The following is a 27,574-nucleotide window of genomic DNA, read 5'->3' on the forward strand; positions in this document are numbered from 1 at the left end:
TGGAGAAAAGTCTCTGAAATTGTCGGTGGCTCTGCAATGTAGTTATCGCCGTTAGCTACTATCTCTGTCCAGTCTGAATAAAAATCATTTTTGCAGTAATCTAGCTCTGAAAATGTTAATAAGCTGCCTAGCTAGGCTAACTAATGTGTAGCTATAGTGAGTAACAACAAACAATAACAAACAAAAAAAATCTTCCTAATGTAGCCTATTAGTTGCTAGTTGTTCGTTTCTACCAGCCACCTAGCTAGCTAACCAGATATAACTTTGAAGGCATTATCTGGCTAATTATCCAGACAGTGTTTTTGTTGTTGGTTGTAGACATTAAACAGCCTAGCTAGGCAGCTGACTAACATCTTTCAGATCTAGGTTACTGCAAAAATGATTTTTATTCAGACATTACAATGAATATGAAACACGATATTAAACCCGGTCAACATTTAACGAACACAACTGTCTGTGAAATATAGGTGACACGCCCACAAACAGCCGATTGTGGGGACGCGGCGCGGCGACAGGCGGCCGTCGCCGCGTATAGTGTGGCTTCAGCCTGACGGTGAAGCCACACTATACGCGGCCCCGCCGCGCGGCGGAGCCGCCTCCATTCATTTTGAATGAGGGGTGGCGGTCAGACCCCGCAAGGCATTTTGGGATTGCCGGCGGCGCGGCGGGAGGCGGCGAGGCTGCAGTGGAGATGGCAAAAATTTTAACTTTTCCCCCTCGCCTCGTCGCGGTAACCAATCTGATTTGATCTAATGATCCGTCAAGTAAATTGTCCCTATTTTTTTTCTAATTTTAGTTCCACATTCTATCGTTCCACAATGGAGGACCTAACTCGTAATTTCCGTATCCGGCTTCCCAACTTAATAAAATCTCCTACAGAGACACTGATAAGAGGAAATAGCGTGGAGAAAAGTCTCTGAAATTGTAGGTGGCTCTGCAATGTAGTTATCGCCGTTAGCTACTATCACTGTCCAGTCTAAATAAAAATAATTTTTGCAGTAATCTAGCTCTGAAAATGTTAATAAGCTGCCTAGCTAGGCTAACTAATAGCTATCTAGGCAGCTGACTAACATCTTTCAGATCTAGGTTACTGCAAAATGATTTTTATTCAGACAGGAGAATGAATATGAAACACGATATTAAACCCGGTCAACATTTAACGAACACAACTGTCCGTCAAAAATAGGTGACACGCCCATATTTCATATTCATTGTCCTGTCTGAATAAAAATCATTTTTGCAGTAACCCAGATCTGAAAGATGTTAGTCAGCTGCCTAACTAGGCTGTTTAATGTCTAGCTAGTGAGTAACAACCAACAACAAAAACATTGTCTGGCTAATTAGCCAGATAATGCCTTCAAAGTTATATCTGGTTAGCTAGCTAGGTGGCTGGTTGAAACGAACAACTAGCAACTCATACATTATGAAGATTTTTTTTGTTTGTTACTGTTTGTTGTTACTCACTATGGCTAGACATTAGGCAGCCTAGCTAGGCAGCTTATTAACATTTTTCAGAGCTAGGTTACTGCAAAAATGAATTTTATTCAGACTGGACAGTGATAACTAATAGTAACGGCGATAACTACATAGCAGAGCCACCGACAATTTCAGAGACTTTTCTCTACGCTGCGTTCCTCTTATCAGTTTCTCTGTATGAGATTTTATTAAGTTGGGAAACCCGATACGGCAATTACGAGTTAGGTGGAACGATAGAATGTGGAACTAAAATGAGGGGGGAAAAATAGGGACAATTTACTTGACGGATCATTATAGATCAAATCAGATTGGTTACCGCGACGCGGCGAGGGGGTCCAAGGTTATGCAAATCAAACATACAGGTAAAGCGGGGCTTCAACAAAGAGGGGATGAAAAGTATTAACAAACAAAAAATAACAAAACATGTTAGCCTTTTATTCTGTAGTTTTGATTTTATTAGGAGTTCATAGCATGCAGTAGTTCATAATCAAGATGAGGAATCGTTTTTTGAATGATAAAATAATTTTTCAGTTTATAACTGAGTCTGACTTCAGTGTCCCTGGAGTAGGGGTGGTGGTGGAGGTCATGCCGTTCGTACTCTGCATTTCAGAGTAAGGATGAGTAAATATCTTTTGATTTATAAAAACATTTGCCTATGTCTGAAACTTGGTATGTGCTCTGTCCCTGAGGTGATTTAATGAGCTTCTTTTGCAAACCTACTAAACTGTAAAAAGATGTTTTGAAATTGCATTACATTACATTACATTCATTTAGCAGACGCTTTTATCCAAAGCGACGTACAAAAAGTGCATTTTCATGATCGTAGACAACTGCTGAACACGGGTTCAGTAAGGTACAATTACTTATTTTGTAAAGCTATTTCTAGCCGAGAACAAAGAACACTATCCTGGTCTAACATCTGCAAAGCCAAACTAGGCAGAAGAATAAGCTAGAGTTTTTTTTTTTTAAATATATATATATACACAGCGTGGTGGTGGTTATTCTAGGTATAGTCTGAAGAGATGAGTCTTCAGGCCACGGCGGAAGATGGATAGTGAGGGGGAGGTTCGGAGAGGGATGGGGAGTTCGTTCCACCACTGGGGAGCTAGGGTGGAGAAGCTCTGTGATCCCTTTGGGCGGGTGGGAGGGGTTGCAAGACGCCCTGCTGCCGCAGAGCGGAGTGGTCGAGCAGGCACATAGAATTGAGTCATGTCCTGCAAGTAGATGGGGGCTGTCCTGTTGGCGGCAGTGTAGGCAAGGGTCAGGGCTATGAATCAACAATAAAAAATGCATGGTTTATTGTTGATTGCAGGAAATCAAAGTACAAGTGGTTCTGAGTTAGCTTCTCAAAGATGATTCATTTTCACATTCCAAGATCATTCCATTCATTACTTCACTTTACTAATAATTAATAGTCTTCACTATTAATCTGTTAATCCATTTGGTACCTTGTAATTCAATCGATATCTCAATGCTGCACTTTCTGGGATGCATGACAAGGTAACTGGCTGTGAGGAAGTGATGATTGATTTAAGAGAGGCATGACCTAGGTGCAACAAAAATGACAACTTTAACATAGCACAACACAATAAAATTAACTGGCCTTAATCCTCACATTCCAGTATCCAACAGGCAAATTACTCACCTGATGATTTAAATGAACAGAAATGTTCTGTTCTTTTTGAGTTTTCTAATGAGAGAGCTTTGAAACTGCTCTTGGCTTTTGATTCATTTTCTGTAGTCCTCCATTGTCTAAAATTCTGATCAACTTTTACAGAAGTAATGCTCAACTCAGTCATAAGAAACAGAAAACAAACCACTCACAGGTTGCTTTTATTCAGCATATGTTTGACTTTAAATCCTCCATAATACTACCCATGAACAGATTTCATAACATGAGTTATAAACAGATTCCATAACACCGGCCATGAACAAATCCCATAATGCCAGCCATGATCAGATTTCAGTCCAGCAACTATGTTAGTCTGACCTTTACATGAAACACATTTAATTAATGGCTTCTTATCTGCCACACAGAACATTTTTTGTTGATGGCTGAGCTCTCAACTTTAGACCACTAGAACATTGACCACTTGGATCATGGCAGTGTAAACAGAGCTTACCCAGCCAAGGACCTAAACTTTAGATCTGTGCCTCTGGCAACAATGATGGCATCTGCCACCAAATGACTGTGTACAGAGTTATTAATATTTTCTGAACGAGCCGTGAAAATGCGAATATTTCCGACAAAACGCTTTCGCAGGCAAACAGTACATGAACAGAAAATAATAATAAGCATTTAAAGTCACTGACAGAGGATGGGTGCACACCCACATTTAAAGAATAAACAGATTAGACTCTCAGAGTACAAGGCAAATAGTGTTTGAAAGAATAGGGAGAAACACAGGTGAGCTCTGTTATGCTTGTAATGCAGTGAGCAGACAAATTGCTGTTCAAGTAACAGAGCAAAATTAGGCTAATTTTATGCTATTTAATTCTAGTGCTAACCTATAGGATTAGGTCACATTACTTCCCTACCCACTGTATTACCAGTGTCCATATTGGATCAATCATTTTTTTTTCATAATTATTATGAATATCTAGGAAAAGGAAAGTAAAGGAGATTGTTAAACATTGTGAGGATGAGATATTTAGCAAAATGTTAAGTTTTACAAGTGGTTCTGAGACCACTCTTGCTCCCTCTGGGTTCAGAGCATTTTTAGGTTTTGGGCCACAGGCTCACACTTTTTCCATCCCTTGCAGATGGTACTGCTGAAAATATTTATAATCCAAGTTAAGATTCCAAAGGGGTGGACAAAATTTCAGTCAAGGTTCTGAAGGGATAGACCCAATTTTATTCAAGGTTCCAATGATATTCACAAGTCCAAAAGAGTCAACCCAAATTTCAGTCAAGATTTCAAAGGGGCAGATCAAAATAGTTACAGTCCAAAGGGGTAGATCCAATTCCAGACAAGGTTCCAAAAGGACAGACCAAAATAGTCACATTTCCAAAGGGGAAGATCCAATTCCAGTCAAGGTTCCAAAGGGACGAACAAAAATAGTCACAGTTCTAAAGGGGTGGACCTAAAACACAGTCCAGGTTCCAAAGGGACTTGCGTCACTGCGTCATGTTGCTGCCGAGGTCCGGCTGCAGGGTCTGGCTCTGTGGCAGGTGGGGCCTGGGCCAGCGCTGGTGGAACTTCTTGAAAAATAATGGGTCGGTAAAGGGCCCACTGTAGATGATAACCCGCATGAGGTGCACCAGCACCACCACCAGGCAGCTGATCAGGAAGAAGGGTATGAAGGGGCGGAGATGAGTCCAGGCCACACCCACCCCATACACCAGTCCCCCCTTGTCCCGTGCATGGGTGGTGCGCCGTGAATAGTCGCCGGAGGGGAGGGAGGAAACGGAGCCATCTTGAGATGGAGAACACGGAGAGATTGTGGAGGAGGGGTGCGAGAAAGGAGAGAAGGAATCCATGGAGAAGGAGAAGCAGAGCAATGAGGTATGAGAGAGGGAGGAGTTATTTCAGAGAGTGATGGTGTAGGGGGGGTGGGATTTTGCAGAGCCTCAATAAAGAACTTTTTTTGTCCTGAAAGTCCGTTTTGGCCCAATGCACCTCATTAGCCTCTCAGATCTGTTCAATTAAGATCAAAAGCCAAGGCAAAGAGTAACAAGTTGGAGATTTGCCTGACTCTGAGGTGGGATTTGATCCCCAGGCCTCTCACTCACCCAAAGATTCCATAGACAAACGTTTCCAGTCAGCTAAACACAAAATACTTCACTTTAAAGCACCTCACTGTGCTTCACTAGCGAACTAGCTGAGCTACACCCACTACACAAGCAGAGGAATAGGACCCAGTAATGACCTTTATCTGATCTGTCACACGAGTCACTTCATGGCTAGCACCTGTCAAACTCCTCATAGCAACAAAAAGGACACAAGCAAAGGAAGACATTAAAACTTTTAAAATACAAAATTATTTCACTGATAAACTGATTTGATTTACATCTCTATGACCATCGCAGTCAAAACAGCAGTTGATGTTGCGTGCCATAGTAATTATCCTTTGGCCAGCTCTGAAACCTCTTGATATGTTCAGCCATTAACGTTGACTTGAGTCACGAATGGCATGTCTTGTAATCTCACCGAGATATCAAGTGGGATCCACATTACTGGAGAATCGTGTTAGAGAGAGACAGAGAGAGAGAGAGATCAGTTTCAAGTTTTTTGTGTGCACAAGAGTTCGCAGAAAATAAGTAAGCCTTCAAGAGTAGAATCAGTTTATCAAATTCCACACACCCACTCAAACCAACAAAAATACACCGTTACCCAGTGGATGACTTGATAAAACAGTCTCCTCATACTTGTAAACACATCTTGCATAATTTGTACCTTCACAGGAAGCCAGACATCCCCCCTCAAACTCTTCATCTCATTAACGGGTAGCACCAGTTCCCATGCTGTCACACGCCGAACTCTTGTTTGTGCCTGTGCCCTGCTTCAGAGGGAAAACTGTTTTCTTCACATGTGCGATTATCCCAGGGCAGGAGATGGACCACCGAAACATGACACTTGCGCTTATTCAACAGAGTGAGGGAATGGAGAAGGAGACACCATATATATATATATATATATATATAGAGAGAGAGAGAGAGAGAGAGATTTAGAGTGAGCACCATAATTCATTGGACAGTGACACATTTTTTATTGTTTTGGTTCTGTACTCTAGCACTTTGAGTTTTAAAGGATACAGTGACAATGAGGTTGAAGTGCAGACTGTCAGCTTTAATTTGAGGGTATTTATGTATATTGGATGAACCATTTAGAAATTATAGAACCTTTTGTACATAGTCCCCCCCATTTTCGGGCATCAAAAAATATTGGACAGTTTAACATAATGTAGAATAAAGTAATCATTTAAAATATTTGGTCGCATATCCTTCGCATGCAATGACTGCTTGAAGTCTGCGACGCATAGACATCACCAGACGTTGGGTATCTTCCCTAGTGATGCTCTGCCAGGCCTGTATTGCAGCCATCTTCAGTTCCAGGCTTGTTTCGGGGAATTTTTGCCTTCAGTCTCCTCTTCAGCATGTAAAATGCATGTTCAATTGAATTCAGATCCGGTGATTGACTCGGCCAGTCAAGGGTTTTGCACTTTTTGGCCGTCAAAACCCCTTCGTTTCTCTAGCAGTATGTTTCGGGTCATTGTCTTGTTGCATGATGAAGTGCCGTCCAATGAGTTTGGAGGTATTTGGTTTTATCTGAGCAGATACAATATTTCTGTTGACTTCAGAATTCATTGTTCTACTTCTGTCTGCAGTCATATCTTCGATGAAGACAAGTGAGCCCGTTCCACTGGCAGCCATACAGGCCCAAACCATAACACCCCCTCCACCATGTTTCATGGATGAGGTGGTATGTTTTGGATCATGGGCATTTCTTTTTTTCTCCACACTTTCCTCTTTCCATCACTCTGGTACATGTTAATCTTTGTCTCATCTGTCCACAAGACTTTGTTCCAGAACTCTTGGGGCTCTTTTAGGTGCTTTTTAGCAAACTGTAATCTTGCCTTTCTGTTCTTCAGGCTTATCAGTGGTTTGCATCTTGTAGTGTACCCTCTGTAGTCCTGCTGGTGTAGTCTTCTCTGTATGGTAGACTTTGACACATCTACACCTGCATCCAGGAGAGTGTTCTTGATCTGTTGGGCTGTTGTCAGTGGGGTTTTCTTCATCATAAGCCGCGTTTCCACCGCAGGAACTATACCCCGGAACTAGGAACCTTTTGAGGAACTCAGTGCGTTTCCACCGCAGGAACTAGGGTCTAAATTTAGTTCTGGGGGCTTTGTTTTACCCCCCAAAACGTTCCTGCTCGAGGGGTAGTACTTTCCGAAAGTACAGGAACCTTTTGGGTGGAGCTTGCAGCGCTGAACATTTCTGATTGGTCGAGTACTCGTAGCATTTGTGTTGTATTTATTTTCCGCCATTACCCGCCATGTTTGAAAATATGCAGCGGCAAACCAATTTATTTTCATAATAACTTCAAATCAAACTTGTATGTTATGCGGCGCAGTAGCCTACTTTTGGTTATAGCCTGTCAACGTCTTGGAATTATAACGTGTGCTCTTCTGTTCTTTTCTTGCTTTAGTATTCGTTTTATAAAATGCTAAGCATTCGTGCTGGGACAGCATATTACGTAGGCTACCAAAACATTCAAACGGATTAATTCGGTTGCTGAATATTTTCTTCCGGATTTTCTTTGTTAGCCCGTTGTAATTGACTCAAAACGTTTGATACAGTTATGTGAGGTATGCGGTAGTTCTGCATAATTAACATTGGTGATACAGTACAAGCAAACTGGAAATCACTTTCCGCACTTTTTATCCGGGTAAAATAACAGGTTAATTCTAGTAATCTTCCCTTTAGCTTTTTCAGACTGCCGTAATTTTACTCAATTTTACTGCCATTTTTCAATTCCACGAAAAGACCAGGAAGACTATGGACTCATTTATGGTGCATGGTTCGCATCTGGAGGGCACACTTCGCTGCTCGGCTAGCAGTAACTTCGAAGGAAAGCAAACGGTGGCTGTACCACTACTAATTTACATTTTCACGCAAGTCCGAGTTTTCGTTCTATTCTTGTCATTTTGCGATTAGCCTATATGGAATTGACGACGAGAAAGTAATAAAACAGCAAATTGTTTACAACGTGTGCATGTTTTCTGCTGTTAATGAATGTGTTTGAGAGGATATATGGAAATCAATAAATACAAAAGTAACCATATATAGTCATTGTTGGTAACCCGTTGTAAGTGGAATAAACCCCTCCGGGCTGTCCCGGTTATTAGAAAATAATGTAGGCTACTTCGGTGGTAGTATGGGGTTACAGTAGAAATCATATGACAGATGGACCGACGACAACGTCAGTGGGCTAATTTGCCTAATCCTCGCGGTACTTTAGACCCCGGTGGAAACGCAGACAACCATTGGCTGAAGGAACCTTTTAGTTCCTGGTAAAGTAGTTCCTGGGACTGAAAGTTCCGGGTAATTTTGGTGGAAACGCGGCTATAGAGAGTATTCTCCGGTCATCCACTACAGTGGTCTTCCTCGGTCTACCTGGTCCTTTATCATAATTGAGTTCACCAGTTCTTTTTTTCTTGTTAATGATGAACCAAACTGTTGACTTGGGCATGCCCAGGTTTTTTGCAATGTTCCTGATTGATTGATTTTCATTTCTGAGCCTTATGACGGCCAGCTTAATTTGCATCGACACTGCTGTCTTCCTCATATTGTCACACACCAACAACAATCTCCAAAGGCAATTGCAAAGTCTAGAATCAAGACTAGACATCAACAGCTCTCTTCTGCATTCACTAACGACACAAATGAATACACCTGCCTAACGAAACACATCTGTGAAGCCAATTTAACAAATGCTTGTAGTACCTTAAAATGGGGGGACCATGTACAACAAAAGGTGCTGTCATTTCTAAACGGTTCATCCGATATGGATGAAAATACCCTCAAATTAAAGCTGACAGTCTGCACTTCAACCTCATTGTCATTGTATCTTTTCAAACTCAAAATGCTAGAGTACAGAACCAAAATAACAAAAAATGTGTCACTGTCCAATGAATTATCGTGCTCACTGTATATATATACACATAGATATACATACACATGCATACATACAGACGAGTGACAAATTAAAGGAAAAACCTGAATAAATGACTTGACAAACATAAAAATGCAGATACTTCCACACAGGTGTACTGCATGAAACAATTAAGCAATTAACATCCTATCATGCTCTGTGGCATGTATAAAAATGCTAAGCAGGCCCAGCTGACCTCAATTTTGGATCACGATGCCAAGAGGAAAGATCTAAGTGATATTGAAAGAGGGTTCATTATTGGGGCACAGATGGCAGGAGCTTCAATCAGAAAGGCAGCTCAACTGGCTAGTGTTTCAATAGGAACAGTGACTAATCTGACATCTGCATTCAGATCAATGGGAAAGAAATCCCCGCCTGTCCCGTGTCCAACGGGAGCTGCCTGCCCTGTCCCGTGTCCAGCGGGGGCTACCTGCCCTGTCCCGTGTCCAGCGGGAGCTGCCTGCCCTGTCCCGTGTCCAGCGGGAGCTGCCTGCGCTGCCTAGTGTCCAGCAGGAGCTGCCTGCACTGCCCAGTGCCCCCGAGCTCTCACTGCCCAGTGCCCCCGAGCTCTCACTGCCCAGTGTCCCCGAGCTTTCACTGCCCAGTGCCCCCGAGCTCTCACTGCCCAGTGTCCCCGAGCTCTCACTGCCCAGTGTCCCCGAACTCTCACTGCCCAGTGTCCCTGAGCTCTCACTGTCCAGTATCCCCGAGCTCTCACTGCCCAGTGTCCCAGAGCTCTCACTGCCCAGTGTCCCCATGTCTTCCAGTGTCCCCGAGCCCTCTTGTGTCCCTGTGCCTTCCAGTGTCCCCGAGCCTTCCAGTGTCCCAGAGCCTTGCGTTCAGGAGCTTCCCCAAACCAGGGTCCAGAAACCCCGGCCGTCCCGCGACTCGGAGTCTGCCACCCGAGCGCCTGGGGTGCCTCCCTCGGCGGTTCCGTTCATAGTCTTTGCGAGTCAGCGCGACTGCCCTCCTGTGTCCCGGTACCCTGGAACATCTCTGCGACCATACCCTGGAGGGCATTACCCGTTGGTAATGCCCCAGCATACCTCCACAAGATATTCAAACCCTACATGCCCGCCAGATCCCTCCGTTCTGCTACCTCAGGACGCCTAGCACCTCCCCCTCTTCGCACCTGCACTTCCAGAACACGTCTCCTGTCCGTTCTGGCCCCACGATGGTGGAATGACCTCCCTGTGGAGGTCAGAACAGCTGAAACACTGACCCATTTCAAACAACGACTGAAGACTCACCTCTTCAGGCTGCACCTCTCCCCATCCCTCCCTACCCCCCTATAAATGACTGTAAGCTTAGGGTTGTAACTAGGCAGCTGTTTCGTAGGTGACTTAGGTGCATTAACTGTCTTAACGACTACTTGTATTTTTTTCCATAGACTGCGTTGTTGCCGTTCTCGTTGTTAGTGTTAATCAGTTTAACCTTCAGGGTCCAAGTTGAACTATGCGGTTGTTCCCTGCACTTGGACCGGTACTTCTCTCTAGGGGTTTCGTCATACTTGTTCCTGGTTATGGTTATACACTTTGTACGTCGCTCTGGATAAGAGCGTCTGCCAATTGCCTGTAATGTAATGTAATGTAATGGATGGGGCCGGTCCGCCCCCAGACAGTCTGACAGCTGATCCACATGCCCCATTGTCTGTCGGTTCACCTGCCCTATTTTCTGTCTGTGTGCCTGCCTGCCTGTCTGTCTGTCTACCTGCCTGTTTGCCTCCCAGTTTGTTTGCCTGCCTGTCTGCCCCCCTGGTCGTCGGCCAGTCTGTATACCTGCCTGTCTGCCTGTCTGTTTGCATGTCAGTGCGCCTGCCTGTTGTCCTGCCTGCCCGTCTGTCATTTCCTTTGTCAGTCTTTGGGTTCGCCCCTCTCCTTCCCTGTCTGTTTGTCACTTAGCATGTCTGTCTGTCTTGCGGTGTGTGTCCCTGCCTGCCTGTCGGTTTGTCTGTCCATTTGTTAGGTCTCCCTGTCCCGTTCACTGTCTGTCTGAGTCCAGCTCCGTGTGTGTCTGAGTCCCGTTCCGTGTCTGTCTGAGTCCCCTTTTCGAGTCCCGTTCCATCTTCCCTCTTGTCCAGTCCCGAGCTCCCCCTCTAGTCTAGTCTCGAGTTCCCGCCATCTTGAGTCCAGTCCCGAGTCCTGTCCCTGTCCCGTCCCGAGTCCTGTCCCTGTCCCGTCCAGTCCCAAGTCCTGTTCCTGTCCCGTCCAGTCTTGTTTCTGAGTCCTGTTCCTGTTCCTGTTCCTGTGCCCGGATCCCGATCCTTTCCTGTCCAGCCCCGAGTCCTGTTTCTGTCCTGTCCAGCCCCGAATCCTGTTTCTGTCCTGCTCCAGTCCCGAGACCGATCCTGTTTCTGTCCTGCTGCAGTCCTGTTACTGTCCAGTCCAGCCCTGAGTCTTGTTCCCCTCGAGTCCCGTCTTGAGTCCTGTCCGGTTCCTGAGTCCTGTTCCGTTCCTGAGTCCAGTCCCTCTTCCCGAGCCTAGTCCTGTCTAGTCCTGTTCCTGAGTCCTGTTCCGTTCCATCTGAGTCCCGTTCTGTCTAGTCCAGTCCTGTGTTTCACCCCCTCCCCAGGTCAGTCTTCTGGGACATCAGGAGCCATCCCTTGGGGGGGGGGGGGTACTGTCATGGTTCTGCCTTTTTGGTTACGGTTATTCCTTTTTTGGGCCGCCACATGGCGGCATTTCTCATCTTTGTTTTTTGGTTCATTTGCCTCATTGCTTTCTCCTCCTGTGTTGATTCCATCAGTGTTCTCACCTGTTGTCTCATTATCCCTCTCCATTCTGTGTTGATTGTGCATTGTGTTCACCTGTGTCTGGTTATCCCTCTTGTCTATTTAAGTTCTTTGTTTCCCTGACTCGGATGCTGGATCCTACTGTTTCTGTTCACTGTTTTCTGCCCTCTGTGTTATTCCAGAGTTTCTAGTTTTTAGAGTTCCCTACGTTCTAGTGTTTTGAGTCCTGCTGTGTTTTATTTTGTTACAAGGATTTTTGGGTTTGTGGTTTTGCCCATCGTGGCCTTTTTTTATTCCCGGTTTGTGTTTGCCCTTTTTTGTAAGTAAAGTCTTTGTTTAATACCTACCTTTTGAGTCTCCTGTTGTTTTTACTGTGCGCTTAGGTCCAACCCACCAAAACCCTGACACACAGAGCATACACAAACTAATCTGAGGAGAACTATGCTAAATATAGGATGGTTAGATGGTGTGCATGCATGTGTGTGCATGTCCCTTTGTCAGTGGATGAAAAGGGGAAGGGAAAATGGTGAGATGGTCGTGTTCGTGTGGGATACGTATAAATATGTATAGTGTAACCGGCGTTGTGACTGAATAACTTAGCTTAGCTACGAATTAGTATTGCTCTCGGTAGTGCCGAAGAGAGAAGCATAACTTCAGCTCATAAGCGATACATGCAACCAAACTAGTTATTCCCCCACTACTGACTATACTATGAGTGTGGTGTTGTTAGGGTTGGAAAGTTAGTTGGGGAGAAAGAGAGGGAGAGAGAAAGACCACGTGTGTGGTTGTATTCTAAGGTTACATCACCAGCGCAAATAATCTGACAGGACAAATGGGAACACACAAATTCACATTAAAATCAGTATAGACTGGGGCTGTCTGTCTCTGCATGCGTTACGCTCTCCCAGTGAATCTCCTCGCTGTCAGGTGAAAATAAGCGGCTGGTGACTCCACATGTATCGGAGGCTGGCATGTGTTAGTCTACACCCACCCCAGACCGACAGAGGATAGTGCATCGACCAGGACTGTGATACACACGGGGAATTGGTATAACGACTAAATTGGGGAGAAAATAGCAAAAAAAAAAAAAAAAAATCAGTACAGACTAAGCTACTAACTGCTATTGCCTGGAAAGTTTATTACTGTCTGTCCGTCCATCCTGGTAGCAGCCTCCGGTGGTTCCTGTGGGGTCCTGGAGAAAACAGTCTTGGTGTGGTAAATTTGTGGAGGTTTCCAGGTGTGAGGCATGCAAGCCGGGTCCTTTTTTCATAGCACGTTTTCTTTGTCTTTCTACCCCAGTCAGTTATCAGAAAAGGTCTTCTTCATTGTGATTAGTCGGCGCAGCACCGGGAGTGCGCTCGTTTCCACATGGGATGGACTAGGCTTAGTCGCCGTAGGTGATCTAAGTCAACAGAGTCTGGTTACTGTGTACAGCGACTTTATCTGTGTGTTTAGATAAGTCGGTGACAGCAGCAATCTTAGGCATTCTGCAGGCCTTGGAATTGGAGTTCTACAGAGTTGTGAGAACTCCAGTTAGGCCCATAGGAATTCCACAGTATGTGGGAACTCAAAGAACAATGGCCCTTTGGGTGAAAGGGCAGGAAGAGCAAGTGCAGAAAGAAAGCGATTGCTGTCCCTCACTTTTATACCTGGTGGGGGGGCATCTGTAAGAAATATCTAGAATACTGCCCCTCACTTTTATACCTGGTGGGGGATGGGGGGGCATCTGTAAGAAATATCTAGAATACCGCGCGCACAGATGATGTCATCAGATGCGCTTCATGTGCTTAAAGGGAGTCATTTCCATTTGGACGGCACAGACTAACCGAGTGTACCTACAATGCTATGATGAAACATTTTTATCCTGATGGGAGTGGTCTCTTCCAGGACGACAGTGCCCCTATCCATAGGGCATGAGGGGTCACTGAATGGTTTGATGAGTTTGAAAACGATGTGAATTATATGCTATGGCCTTTACAGTCACCAGATCTCAACCCAGTTGAACATATATGGGCAGGCCTGGTTCTAGATTTTTTTGCACCCTGGGCAACATTACATTTTGACCCCCCCCCCACCCCCCGTGTTTCCATAGAACCGAAAATACATGTCTCTCTAAACAATACCGATAGTGACCTTGCTAACGTTGGCTATATATAGGCCTACAGCAAACTGAATATGCTAGCTAGCTCTATGACAGATCTTTTAAATTAATCTCTCAATCATACACATACGCTGTCAAATTAACTTCCTTGATGCTGTTGAAAGTGAAAGCAGTATTGACAGTTCTGTAGACTACGCTTTTGCAGAAATACAACCATCCATGGGCTTTATTACACAACCTGGGTTACTTCATTTCTATGTTACAAGCAAGTTACAAGCGCAAGAGTCAAAGAGCAGACATTACTTTGAAAAGTTATGAGATGTTGCGTTAATCACTCAATCATACAGCTATATGCTGCTGGAGTCATAGCTGTTTACTGTTAGCCACAAGACTCACCACCGCCGCCGCCAGAAAAAAATGTAAGTAGTGAACCCCTCTGACTGTTCACTAGTTCTTCTTTTCTTATTTTTCTGAAATTCACTTCCAGATGGCTTGTGTCTCTTCATTTTTTCCCTGTAGATGTGTTTAAGCTGGCTAGCTAGCTGTCTAACAGGCTGACCGTTTTCCCCGCCCCCATTTAGTATTTTCACAGATATACAGTAACGCAGTTGGTGACTTTCAATGTGTTACATTTCATGATTGGACAAAATTGTCATTGAGTTCAGAGTTCAACAGTAGTAAGGGGGGGTGGCATCACAGCACACGCTAGCCCATAGACATACACATGTCTATGCGCTAGCCCACGTCACTAAACTAGGCTGCTACGTCTGCGCTCATGTGCCGCCCCTCCGAACCAACCGGGCCAGCCTACGTGCAGCGGAGAGGAAGTGGAGGAAATCCATGGCTCAATCCGACCTGTCTGCCTACCAGTCTATGCTAGCTACATTTTCTACTGCTGTAAACTCTGCCAAAATTAATTATTATCAAACAAAAATTCATAAATCTACCTCTAACCCTCATCAACTGTTCTCCATTTTCTCCTCTCTCCTCAGCACTCCTCCTTCCCCACCTCAGTCCTCCCTCACTGCAGATGACTTCGCAGTTTTCTTCGTTGAGAAAATTGCAGACATCCGCAGCTCCTTCACGTCCACCGCCACCCTTCCCCACTCCCCCATCTCTGTTCCCTCTCCTTGTTTCTCCACTTTCTCTCCCCTCACTGACTCTGATGTTTCCCAGCTCCTACTCTCCCACCGCCCTACCACCTGTGCTCTTGACCCCATCCCTTCCTCTCTCCTCCAGACTATCACACCTGACATCCTCCCATTTGTCACCTCCCTTGTGAACTCCTCCTTGTCTTCTGGATGTTTCCCCTCATCCTTCAAGCTGGCCCACATCACCCCACTGCTGAAAAAGCCCACTCTGGATCCCTCCGTCATCCAGAACTACCGTCCTGTTTCCCTTCTCCCTTTCCTATCCAAACCAATTGAACGAGCTGCTTCTAACCAACTCTCCTCTTTTCTCTTACTAAACAACCTCCTGGACCCCCACCAGTCCGGCTTCAGACCTGGCCACTCGACAGAGACCGCACTCCTCTCGGTCAGTGAGTCGCTTCACGCCGCACAAGCAGCCTCCCATTCATCTGTCCTGATCCTCCTAGACCTTTCTGCTGCCTTCGACACAGTCAACCACCCCATCCTCCTGTCCTCCCTGGCAGCTATGGGGATCTGTGGCACAGCACTAGACTGGATCGAGTCCTACCTCTCCGGTCGCTCCTTCCAAGTCGCCTGGGCTGGTGCAGTATCGGCACCTCGCCCCCTTGCCACAGGAGTTCCCCAGGGCTCAGTCCTTGGTCCCCTCCTATTCTCCCTGTACACCCAATCTCTTGGTCCTGTAATCTCTGCCCATGGGTTGTCCTATCATTGTTATGCCGATGACACCCAACTCTTTCTCTCCTTCCCCCCCTCTGACACACAGGTCTCTGCTCGCATCTCTGCTTGCCTGAGGGACATCCAGAGCTGGATGGATAACCACCATCTTAAGCTGAACCCAGGTAAGACAGAGATGATCTTCATCCCTGCTCCATCCTCTAACCCTCTTGACTTTTCCATTTCCCTAGGGGACACCGTGGTGTCATCATCACCCACCGCAAAAAACCTTGGAGTGGTGATGGACAACAGACTGTCCCTCTCCCAGAACATCACGGCGGTGAGTCGAACGTGCAGGTTCTTCCTGTACAACATCCGGAGAATCCGCCCCTTCCTCACCACCTACGCAACCCAGCTCCTGGTTCAAGCGATGGTCCTGTCCCGCCTGGACTACTGCAACTCGCTGCTGGCTGGTCTGCCAGCATCCGCCATCAGACCCCTGCAGCTCATCCAGAATGCTGCAGCGCGTCTGGTCTACAACCTCCCCAGACATTCCCATGTCACCCCACTGCTCACTGACCTCCACTGGCTGCCTGTTATGGCTCGCATCAAATTTAAGACCTTGGTGCTTGCATACCAGGCAGCTAAGGGGTCAGCACCAGGGTACATCCAGAGGATCATCAGACCCTACACACCAGCCAGACCTCTCCGTTCTGCCACCCCGGGACGCTTGGCACCTCCCCCTCTTAGCGTCTGTACTTCCCGCTCCTGTCTGCTGTCTGTCCTGGCCCCTCGCTGGTGGAATGACCTCCCCGTGGCGGTCAGAACAGCAGAGAATCTGACTACCTTCAAACGCAGACTAAAGACTCATCTCTTCAGGCTGCACCTCTCCCCACCCCTCCCTAGCCTATAGTTTAGTTCAATGTACCTAGTTAGGCTAATACGATTACGTTAGTTTTTATTTGGCAGGATTGTTTTTGTCTGATTAGGCAAATGTGATTCCAGTGCTAGTTTGTACTTGGTAGGATTGTTGTTTGCTGAACAGGTTACTCTACAGGGTTGGAGTCCTGATCTATGTGGTCACTTCTGGCACTACGATCTTTACTTCACTCTAGTGTGTTTCTTTTGCACCTCTGCACCTTGAACTAATGCACTTGTTGTACGTCGCTCTGGATAAGAGCGTCTGCTAAATGCCTGTAATGTAATGTAATGTAATGTAATGTAATGTAATGCTTTCCAGTCCATAACTTTGGCAGTGCACCACCATGACATAGCTGTTCAATGTATGAAACGTCCTGGTCAAACGTGTCTGTGGTTTTAAAGAACACAGGCCAGTAAGCACAGCTGAGCTCCGGTTTAATCCATATGGCCTGGCAATATTGTAGCCGGTTAAGTAAACGTGCAGATGGTATGTCATAATGCAGTGTGTACATTCAGTGAACGCCGGGTAGATGTGGCGCAAAAGTAATTATTGAAAAGTAATAGACAATTATTAGTGAGCAAAAAAGCATGTTTAAGAAATTTGCTTCCGACGGGGCTTGAACCTGTAATTTCACAATCCGTTGACTGTGACATTTACCACTGAGCCACGAACGGACTAGTTGTTGAAACTGGGAAATTTCTTGGGTGATAATAGAAGAGCTCCCATTGAATCCATATGGCCCAGCAATATTGTAGCCGGTTAACTGAACATGTAGATGGTACGTCATAATGCAGTGTATACGTTCGGTGAACGCCGGGTAGATGTGGTGCAAAAGCAATAACTGAGAAGTAATAGACAATTATTAGTGAGGAAAAAAGCAGGTCAAAGAAACTTGTTCCAGGCAGGGCTTGAACCAGGGATCCTATGATCCGTACGCTGCACCAGGGCTGGGGAACAATAGTTTACTTCAGGGGGGGAAGAAGGAAAAATGGAGGGAAGAAGGGGGAAGAAGAAAAATTAAGGAAAAAAGGGAAAAGAAGAGGAAAAATGAAGAAGAAAGGAAAATTGAAAAAGTGTAAGATTCTTTTCCATGTGTTTTCATATAGCAATTTTCTAAAAAATATGGAGAATTATTAAAAATCACTACATTTTTCTTTTTAGGGCAGGAACATACCTGACACAAAATAACAACCGCAAATCCACGTTTCGGTGCCTGGATTCCAGTTGTTTCTGCAAATTGCAGCGATCCATTTGCTTCTCTTTTCTTTAGCTTTTCAGCAGTTTGTAAAAAGCTCCGATTTCTTGTTGAATGTCCATGGACCACTGGTTCTTTGGTAAGCTGTAAGGATCACTGTTGAGTCCAACTGCCTTTAATTTAAACAGATAATCGTTTGTTTTACTCTCGGTTTTGCTGTTTCCTATACTAAAGACAGCCATGTCGCAGCATGTTTTGCCACTCAGTCCGACTGAGGGGGCATATTCCGGTGGGAAAGTGACGTCAATGCATACCCTCTATAGTGTGCCTTTGTACTGGCTGTACCTTGTTGCATCAGTTCTGAATTGCTCACATTTTCTGTGTGAATTTACAGTCGTGGTCTTACTGAATAACTGGTGGGTTACTCTGCAGCCAGTGCACTGGAGGGTAATCATAAGGTAGTATCGGCCGATGTTCAGGACCTGCCACACCTCTTATGAATACCACACCCAGGTAGCTGCTGGCCACACACTGGACCACGCAAGCTGACATTCCGCTGGTGGTAGGACATCCACACCAGGAGCCTGTGGTTCAGAAAGTGCTCTGGTGTGGGAGCCCAGTTGTAGATCAGGTGGTTGGTACCACAGCTTCAGGTCACTCCGCAGCCTCTGGTATTCTCACAGTGACGCTGCAATCATCTTCTGGTCTGCCTACGGGCTGTCTTGCCTTGTTTCTACGGGGATTGAGCCAGAGGATCAGCTGAAGCAGGCAGAACAGCACAGGGAGTGAACACAGGCAGGGCAGCACAGGGAGTGATCACAGGCAGGACAGCACAGGGACTGATTACAGTGCTGGTGGGAGCAGGTGCAGGACCATCTGGAGCAAATCCACTCTGATAGTATAGGTCATATGTAGACAGTGTGACAAACACACATATACATGCACGAACGCACACACACAAGCACTGTCAGTTGAAAAATAATCCAGGTGGACTGGAAATGTGCTAGGAGTAAGTACAAATACAATCACACAAAAGACAGCAGCTAAAGTCATTTCATAATATGTCACAATGGCTTCAATTATTATATATAAATTAATTAATATATGATCCAAAGATGAATTGCATTTAATACTAAACTCATGTGTGCTCCAACAAACCTGAGCAGACTTCTTAGCAAAATTAAGGTTTGGCATTGCAGCAGCATTATGTGTACCACCAGGTCAAGCTTTTACAAACTAGGAGAAATTGACATGTGAGAATATGCAGAAATAAATAAAATAAATTATATCCGAAAAGAACCATTCCAAATAAAATATAAAACATTCTAGTTAGGTTTGTTGTCGTGGTAAAAATAAATAAGTAAAGATATCAGCAGTAGGAAACTTAAAAGATGGTAGGCCATTACCATTCCTAAATTCAGTGTTGGCTGTGGGGAGGATATGTGTGAGGTCACTGCAGTGGGGACAGAAGGAGCAGGAGCTGCAGCAGGTGATCTGACTTGATTTATATTCAACTCATGTCAACTTAACAGGGAATCACTGTCAGTGCAAGGAATTTTATCAATCTATGTTTACTATACAATGCAACTACAATTTATATGACTGTCATTGCTCCACAGAACATCATAATAATAGCTAACACATTGATAATTACATCATGTGGCTAATTGACCTGATCTTTCAGGTAAATTTCCGTTAGCTACCTAGTCCAGCTAAATTGCTATCAGAGACGGCAGAATAAACGTGTATCGTCTCTGCTACTATCAAACGACGTTAGCTTGGTTTTCCTCTTGACCATTTAACGATTTAATTTCATTTTGTACCTTGAGAATAATGCAATATCCTGCTGCATTCTTAAACGCTGCGCTGCCGCATTTGATTGGCAAGAAATGGACGAGCACGACGAGTCCCGATTGGTAAGAAATGAAGCTGCAGAAAATGGGAGATTTGATTGGTAAGAAATGGACGGGCTGAAGGAGACCTGATTGGTAAGAAATGGACCGGAGAGACGGGGAGATTTGATTGGTAAGAAATGGATGGGGCAGAGCGCACGATTGGAAAGAAATGGAAGCAAAAATGGAACTGGGACCGCGCCATTGGTTTTCCGGAGCTAGACTAGCTGTTGAGACTGGAAATGTTTCAGAGCAAAAAGATATGTCTATTTTGCGTGTGTATATGAAATTTTGATTGTCTCCAATGGGGAGACATTTTGTTTGTGAGCTTGGAGCATTTCTGGTAAGAAAAAGGAGAAAACAAAAAATACCCTTAGTTTGGGGCTTTATTGTGTGGACATGTTAAGTTGAATTCTGTCTGTTGAAAGGGAGTCAGAATGTATAGAATTAATGTTTTTAAGGGCTGAGCGTCTGTAGCTGTTGCGGTTATTTCTGTGGGGAACCCTGAATAGTGCCAAAGTCTCGGTGCTGTATAGGTATGGGGCATGCCACCCCGCCAAGGCGTAACCAAGCGCCCAAAACCAGACTTCGTTTCTGAAGCTCATTTCCTGGTCTTGTTGTTCGTGGTTGCTCACTAGCGCCACTGCGGTTGACTCCAGTATAGGTGTTTTCATATCCGGTTTCCATGTAAGTCTACGGTACAAATGCGGTCAAAATACAAAGTCAGTAATTTTTCACAAGAACAAATAGTCACAATATGTGTATTTTATTTGTCTTATGACTGTCCATGGGTTGATTTCATGATTTATTGTGTCATTTGGGTACTGTTATAATATTTGTTGTGGACCAATGAGGTAGTTTGCGTCACTTTCTGATTACTGCGGAGGACTAAGCTACAGTAGGGGCTACAGTCTATGGTCACTGGCGTCGGAGGTGGCGCCTCTTGGCCTTGACATTGCGGCTCCGACTCATCGTCCACGGTCCACCTGTGCGAAGTCAGAAAATGCAGGCATCCCATTCCGTAGTGATTTCATTATGGCGTGTGCTGATCTGCACTAGACGACCATAAAATCCTACTCTGAAGTTTTTTCGGTAGCCAAGTCATTTTTACTATTTCCTTTAGCCTACTTAACCAAATAATTAGTTGGCAGAAAGCGTAATCAGCTAACGCTTATTTGCTATATTTGGTAGTCCAGTAGCCTATGCTAAAACAGTTCGCAACTTCGGCTACCAAGCCATTTGACTAGCTAGCTAACCCTAACCGGCAAATATTCAATCTGTCAAACGTGTTTGACGGCTTGTCAGTCGTGTACACTCTGTAAATGTCTATCTGGGCCATGCTTCATGGATGTGACAAAGCTACTATAATCCCGATTTTGGGATAAACACTGCAAAATTTTCAGTTTCACAAAGCGAATTAAGAATCTAGGTTTATTTCCTGGATAACATACAACACACGATGAAATCACACCCCCAGAATTTAATGAAATTAACCATCATTGTAAGACTGGCATTTAGAAAGGAACATGTTTTTAGCATTTAAGAGACCGACAAGAGCATTTAAGCCAGTGGTTCTCAGAATCGGTCCTGGGGGCTCCCTGCGTATATTGGCTTTTCTCTATTGGTTTTGATGATCTTCAAGAAAAATAATAATAATAATAATAATTAGAAATTCAATGTAGGCTACATTATTTTTGTCTTCATGCACCAGGTGGAAAACGTGCTGTACAAAGTGCGTTGTCATATTTACACGCCTGCAGATCAGTTATTAAAATACTTGGTAGATTTGTTAATCACTGCTGACAGCGTTAATTTTTATTCGTTTAAAAGTGACTTGCGAACGATCGGTCAGCTAGCGTCACCCAGCAAGTGAACACCACAAACGGCGATGGAGTAGCAGTTACTGGCTCATTAACTGACTGTGGCGAAAACCTACAGTGATAACTTACTCGGTTAACAGCAGGTCTACCACACAGTTATATGAAAATTAGCCTAGTCAAAAATCACCAGTATACATCTCTGATTGATTGACCATCAGTGTAGTCGATGTTCTTCCCCTGTGGTTCATATTGCTAATGCGTGAGCTAACCACGGATAGCCTACCTAGCTCACTGGCAAGCTGATATGCTAACTAAGCATATTCGTTTTGCTGAGAAACATAAATTGAAGATAACTGAACATGATTTTATTATTAATGCCATACATATAACGTGATTACATGACACAGTACAGTCACGGATGTAAATTAAACTCCGTAAACATTTGATAATATATTTTAAAACATAACGGCAGACAGTCAGCTAGCCTCCAGTTCGTTCTGCAATCGTTCGTTCAGGTTGATGGGCTTTTTTGCACTGGACTGTCAATCACATTGTAAAAATCACAGAACCGCTTAGCTCTATGGTTTTGGCTCCAAATCGACAACATGGCCGCGCCCGCCATAGAGCTTCAAAGCGTGTTTTAGAGACCCACGGAGAGTCGATGGGTGACGTCACAGTAGCTTTGTCCATATTTTTTTTACAGTCTCTGGGCGTAACTTGGCGGGATGGCATACCCGCCATCCAAATTTATTACACTAACATGCATGTGAATGCAAATGCAGTCGTGTGTGATGTTGCAATTGTGGAATGGGTCGCTAACCACTTAGCCATTAGCAATTTGTTTTTTTAAGAAATATATTTTTAGATAATAAAAATGGGTGAAACACATTATTTTTTTCATATGCAAACATACAAATATCAGACATTATTCAGAAGGAATATTGATAATTCATTTCTCCATAGGTTGTCTATTTTTTGATCCAGAAGTCACAAACCTGAAGGGAATGACGACATGACTTCTGAGGCCCATACACCTTTTATTTACAGAAAAGCATTCATCAATGGCACCCATAAATTTTAAGAATAGAGACCCTGGGGAAAGCCTGGTGAATGGTGACCCTCTTGGCTTTCCATAGTGTACACACACACACACAGACACACCAAGCAGTTCCCGGTTTCAGCCGTTTATGGCCAGGTTCCTCAGAGCCCCAGACATGGCCATCACCACATGGTCGTTCCGGTGGGCCAGGAGTTCAGTCATCATTGGCAAGCCCTTCTCCTGCCTCACCATAGCACATATATACCGCGTGTACTGAGTGACAGAGAGAGAGAGAGAGACAAGATGGAGTGGGAGGGATGGACGGAGAGAGGAAGGGGGAAGAGTGAGAATGAGGGGGGTTCAGAAGACACTTGATGTGGTCATTTGTTGTGGTAAGGGTAGTATGGGGGGGAGGGTAGTCTTTTGGGGTGATGGATAAAAAGGGGTGACGTTTTTGGGGAGACTCACGGTCCATCATCCTGTACACAGGTTGTGCACGTTGCCCGCGGCAGCCTCCAAGACTGAAGGGTTCTTACCAGAGCCATAGAAAGAGAGAGTCATATCAATTCCGTTCACTCCAGCGGGCCAATTATTTTACAGCAATGGCGGATCGTGGAGAGTTCCAAACATTGGGGGCTAGTAGCAGCAGCGCCGTAGAGTAGTATTGTTTTTGACTGTCTGTGATGAACTTTTAGAAGGTAAGAAGTTAAAATCAACAGCATTTTTGATACTTTGATCTTATTAACACATTTGAATCGAATTAACAATGTGAGTTAAAGCATGTCAGCTCATTATTTTCCACCAAAGTAGTAGATTTAGCTAACGTTAACAAATAATGTTAGCTTAGGATAATGGATAAAGTTAGCAACATAACAATCTATATTAACTGTAATGCCATTTAATGCATAATGTTACTAAATTAGAGACAAAGGCTTCTAAACATGTCTTTGGGGGAAAAATTGTATTTATTAGTTAAATATAACATTGGAGCATGTGCTTTGTAGTCTGGTGGGTGGTGGTGGTGAAATGAGGATATCCAATGATTTGGACTACAAGTTATCTGAAATAGAATAATAAAGAATAATAAGGAAGGGTTAACGCTGGTGTTTAGGCTATTTTTGTGATGCATGGCTGTTGATATGGATGGGAGAGTGCAGGTTTGAAGATGTGAGACTTTTAAACATAGTTAGTAAAAACAGAATAGTTGCAGGTGGTGAGTGTGTTTGTTGTAGGCCTAGTGATTCTACTAGCTATTACCTGTCTGTATTATGTTGCAGCCTCACTGAAGCTCTGATGTTGGGATTGGTGTCAGAGAGAGAGGGAAGTTGGTGTGATGCTGCAGGAGCGCTAGGTGGTGGAACGCTTGTAGGAGGAGCAATGGTCAGACTGAATACTTCCATGGCAACGATCATTGTGTTTGATAGCCTTGGTGTTGTTGGCAGGTTGCTGGATGTAGAAGCTGTTGTAGAAGCTTGGCTGTTGTTGTTCCTCTTCACCTTTTTTGTTTGGCTTTTGCTCCCAAGTTGTCCATCATCTGATATTTGTTTTTTTCTTTCATCACAAATCGTTTTGGCCTGAATTCTTAACCTCAGCCTGATGAATCTTTTGGTGATTTTCTCCTGTACAGCATGGCATGATGGAAGCCTGGGGAGAGCACACTAGCTTCTTTCTCCAAGGGATCCACCGCACTGGGCAGCTCCATGAGGGAGGAACCAATCTTGGTCCTGAATAGCTCTTCAACTTGGTGGACTAAATCAAAGGCCTCTTGGGATGGCCGACCAAGAGCACCTGCCTTGAACTCCTGTAGGTTCAGTAAAATGCTATTTTCTCCAGCGGGACTGTCATCATTGTGCTTTATCGCAATTTGGCATTTGTCACAAATATTGGCATATTTGATGACGTGGACAATGTAGCCCGCAAGGTAGAAGAGAACACATTTCTCCGTTTTTGTGAGGTCAGGTGCTGCTCTGTTCTCCTCCATCAGGTCCTCCACTCTGAGTCCAGGACTGATATTTGGCTCCACTGTGCCCAGGAAGTCTACCAAAAAGCTGTTGTCGTCTTCCTGGTAGCGTCCAGACTTGATGGTGGCTAGGAACCGCCAAACTGATATTATTCTCACCGCATGATGGAATTCCACTGGAGTTGGGACAGGATTCTTATATGACACAGCTGAATGTATTTTCCAGACAGTCTTGTGTGAACCATGCAGTCAACACAAACTTGTGTCCTCATGTCAGCATTTCTTCCTGTATTGCCAGAATAGATGTTGTTGCCCTTACCACCCATTTGTATAGGCTGCCAACCTCCCTGTCGACTAATCTTCATCCCACAGAACAGATGGACCATGTCCTGGAGGAAGGTGATGGCCTTTTGATACTCCTCCATCTTGAGCCTGCTCAGTGCTGTTATCGGATGGCGAGAGGACATAAGATCAAACCAATGATCAACTTGCTCCAGGAGCCACGGTATAGTCAGGTAGGATAGGGTGCATTGTTCTTGCTGCACCATGTATTTCAGTCCGGCACTTGTTGCTTTACCGAATACATTCATAGTAGAGCCCACCTTCATTATTTCAAAATGACTGGGCTCCATGGCTTTAGTTGACAAATTGGAAGCTATTTTCAGTGCCATCCCTTCTTGAATGTCCAGTAGATCCTTAACAGGGACTACTGAAACCTCGTTAGAGGGGAGATTCTCTTTTTCTACAATATCTGCAGGAATTATGAACACCTGTCCACGAACGAGGGCACTCTTTAGGTTTTTGACCAGATAGGGGACGTCCGACATGAAATAGAGCTGCCTGTCTGGCGTTACTGGATGTGGCACCGATGTTTTATTGTGGTCCACCCCAAAAGACTTCCACATGGCCCGGTTAGGGTTACCCATGTCGGTGGTGACATCAAGCACATGTAGCCCTATGGATGCTGTTCTCTGTATTATTTCCAGAATGACTGGCTTGTACTCTGCTCCATTAGTAGAATTATCACTGTAGTGGTAAGCCACTACTTGCTTCCACCGCGTTGTGTTTCCCACTAAAATAAACACACATGCATGTGTTGCAGCTCCTATGTGACCTGGTAAGGTCACATCACCGTATAATTTGCCTGTCCCCATGTGCAGCTCCACGCTTGGTGTGATGGCCATCTCGTCCAGGGTCAGCACACACTCCCTTTCCAGCTCTGTCAATCCATCTGCCTTCAATTTTAGGAAGTTAAAGATCTCCCTCAACACACCCGGCTCAAATTTAACACGCTGCATCCTCCTGTGCAGGATTCTTATTCCCGGCAGGGGAATCTGCAGTTTCTGCAGGGTCTTGTAGCCTGTTGGGCCTGCAGCAAAGTGGATTTTTAGTGCCTTCTTGATCGTTTCATTGCCCTATTTCATCCCCCTTGTACTATTCCTGCCTAATGTCTTAATTAGGTCTTTTGAAAATGTTTTCTCTACTTTCTTGTCCCTAATTGTAATTTTCTTCTGGAGAGCAGCATTTTCCTTCCTTATTTTTTTTTAGTGCTGCCTTTGGTTTTCAGTCAGTTTTTTCTAGTCTTTTAAATTCCTTTCTCAGATCCGGCTGACTGGCTGCTGGATGACTGGCTGTCGGCTGACTGGCTGCCGGCTGACTGGGTGCTGTCAGCTCTCTCTGAGTCTCCTCACTAGCAATGTCCTCTCTTTCCTCACTCTCACTTTCCCTTCTCTCACTCTCCTCATCCCTTCCTCCCTTAATCTCTGAAACCAATGTAAGGAGAAGACACGGCACTGTTAGTCTTAGAGGGCATGAAGACTAATCATTTCAATGTGAAATGAGAAATATTCCTTCAAATATGAGTTCTCATGAATTATACTTATGTCGGCTTTAGCACTATAGCTGTGGTCAGCAGCTATTGCAGCTATATTCACAGGTGCAGGGGTGAATCTTGGTGCAGGGGCCTTCTTCTTTTTGACCTCAGGGCGATGTACAAAGATTGTAGGAATAGCGTCTGCTCTCAGCCTAGCCTTGCCCTTTCTGGTCTTGGAAAATTGTTCTGCCATAAAATGTGCCTGCAGAGTGACTTGTGAGTTTAATTCCCTCACACAACGACTCAGTTCTGATTACCCACAGACATATCCCATAGTGGTTGAATGGACCATATTAGGTAAGACTTTACACTTACTGGATGTGTAACATTATATACAAATATTATAACAAATTCATAACACACCAATAACTGATGTTACCAGTCATACTTTGATAAAGATCAGCAGCAAAAGTTGTTGATGATCACAAGAAAAAAGTGTTTGCACGTGATTACCTCACATATTTTTTTGTTATTGTAGTCTCTTGTCATGGTCAGATTGCTCCTGCTGACTTAAGCCAACCATTTTTTTCTCCTCTCACAGTCAGCAGGGAAACCATACATCTGTAGTCCTTTCTCCGAACGGTTGGAGCATCCCCATGCAGCACAGCCAACCATCATGGAAATCAAGAGACTGGGTTCAAGGACAACACTGAGGAAAGAGCACAGACAATGGAATTGACACACTGTTCATGTTTCTGAGTTTATTAGAGCCTCAATGGGGTAAATAAGTACATAGTTTATTTAGTTACAGATTGAGAACAAGCACTGAGTTACTCAATGTGCATGCCTAAAAACAATTATTGACTTATGTGGCGTCAGGCCATGTCATGCAGTGTGCATTGCATCATTACAATCAGAGATGGAACATGTACATGTATGTGTACTGTCCTCCCTTTTGCTATTAATTTGTAATTTGGTTCATCATTAGGGATTCACTGTCATACATGTATGGATAGGGGAGACTCTTGTCTGACTATGGTCTGCTGTGGTCACATCATTTTTTTAATCCTTGCAAAGCCAGGTATCAATAAATGCTTTTTAACTTTTTTCAACTGAACAATGTGCCTTGGACATTCTTTCAAGTTTCCATTGAAATAAATTA

At 44.5% G+C, this 27,574-nt stretch overlaps 2 long non-coding RNA genes across 2 annotated transcripts; one reads left to right on the forward strand and one right to left on the reverse strand.

The window, feature by feature from the left end:
• Nucleotides 1-3,293: 3,293 nt before the first annotated feature.
• On the reverse strand, nucleotides 3,294-6,084 carry LOC135259533 (uncharacterized). The gene is made up of 2 exons (XR_010331305.1): nucleotides 5,874-6,084; nucleotides 3,294-5,653 (listed from the first exon to the last, which is right to left on the reverse strand). It is a non-coding gene; the product is annotated as an uncharacterized LOC135259533 (long non-coding RNA).
• Nucleotides 6,085-24,535: 18,451 nt separating this feature from the next.
• On the forward strand, nucleotides 24,536-27,326 carry LOC135259534 (uncharacterized). Its single transcript, XR_010331306.1, has 3 exons — nucleotides 24,536-25,114; nucleotides 26,536-26,688; nucleotides 27,014-27,326. It is a non-coding gene; the product is annotated as an uncharacterized LOC135259534 (long non-coding RNA).
• Nucleotides 27,327-27,574: the final 248 nt, after the last annotated feature.

This window comes from Anguilla rostrata, chromosome 7 (assembly GCF_018555375.3).
Source record: "Anguilla rostrata isolate EN2019 chromosome 7, ASM1855537v3, whole genome shotgun sequence".
NCBI lineage: Eukaryota > Metazoa > Chordata > Actinopteri > Anguilliformes > Anguillidae > Anguilla > Anguilla rostrata.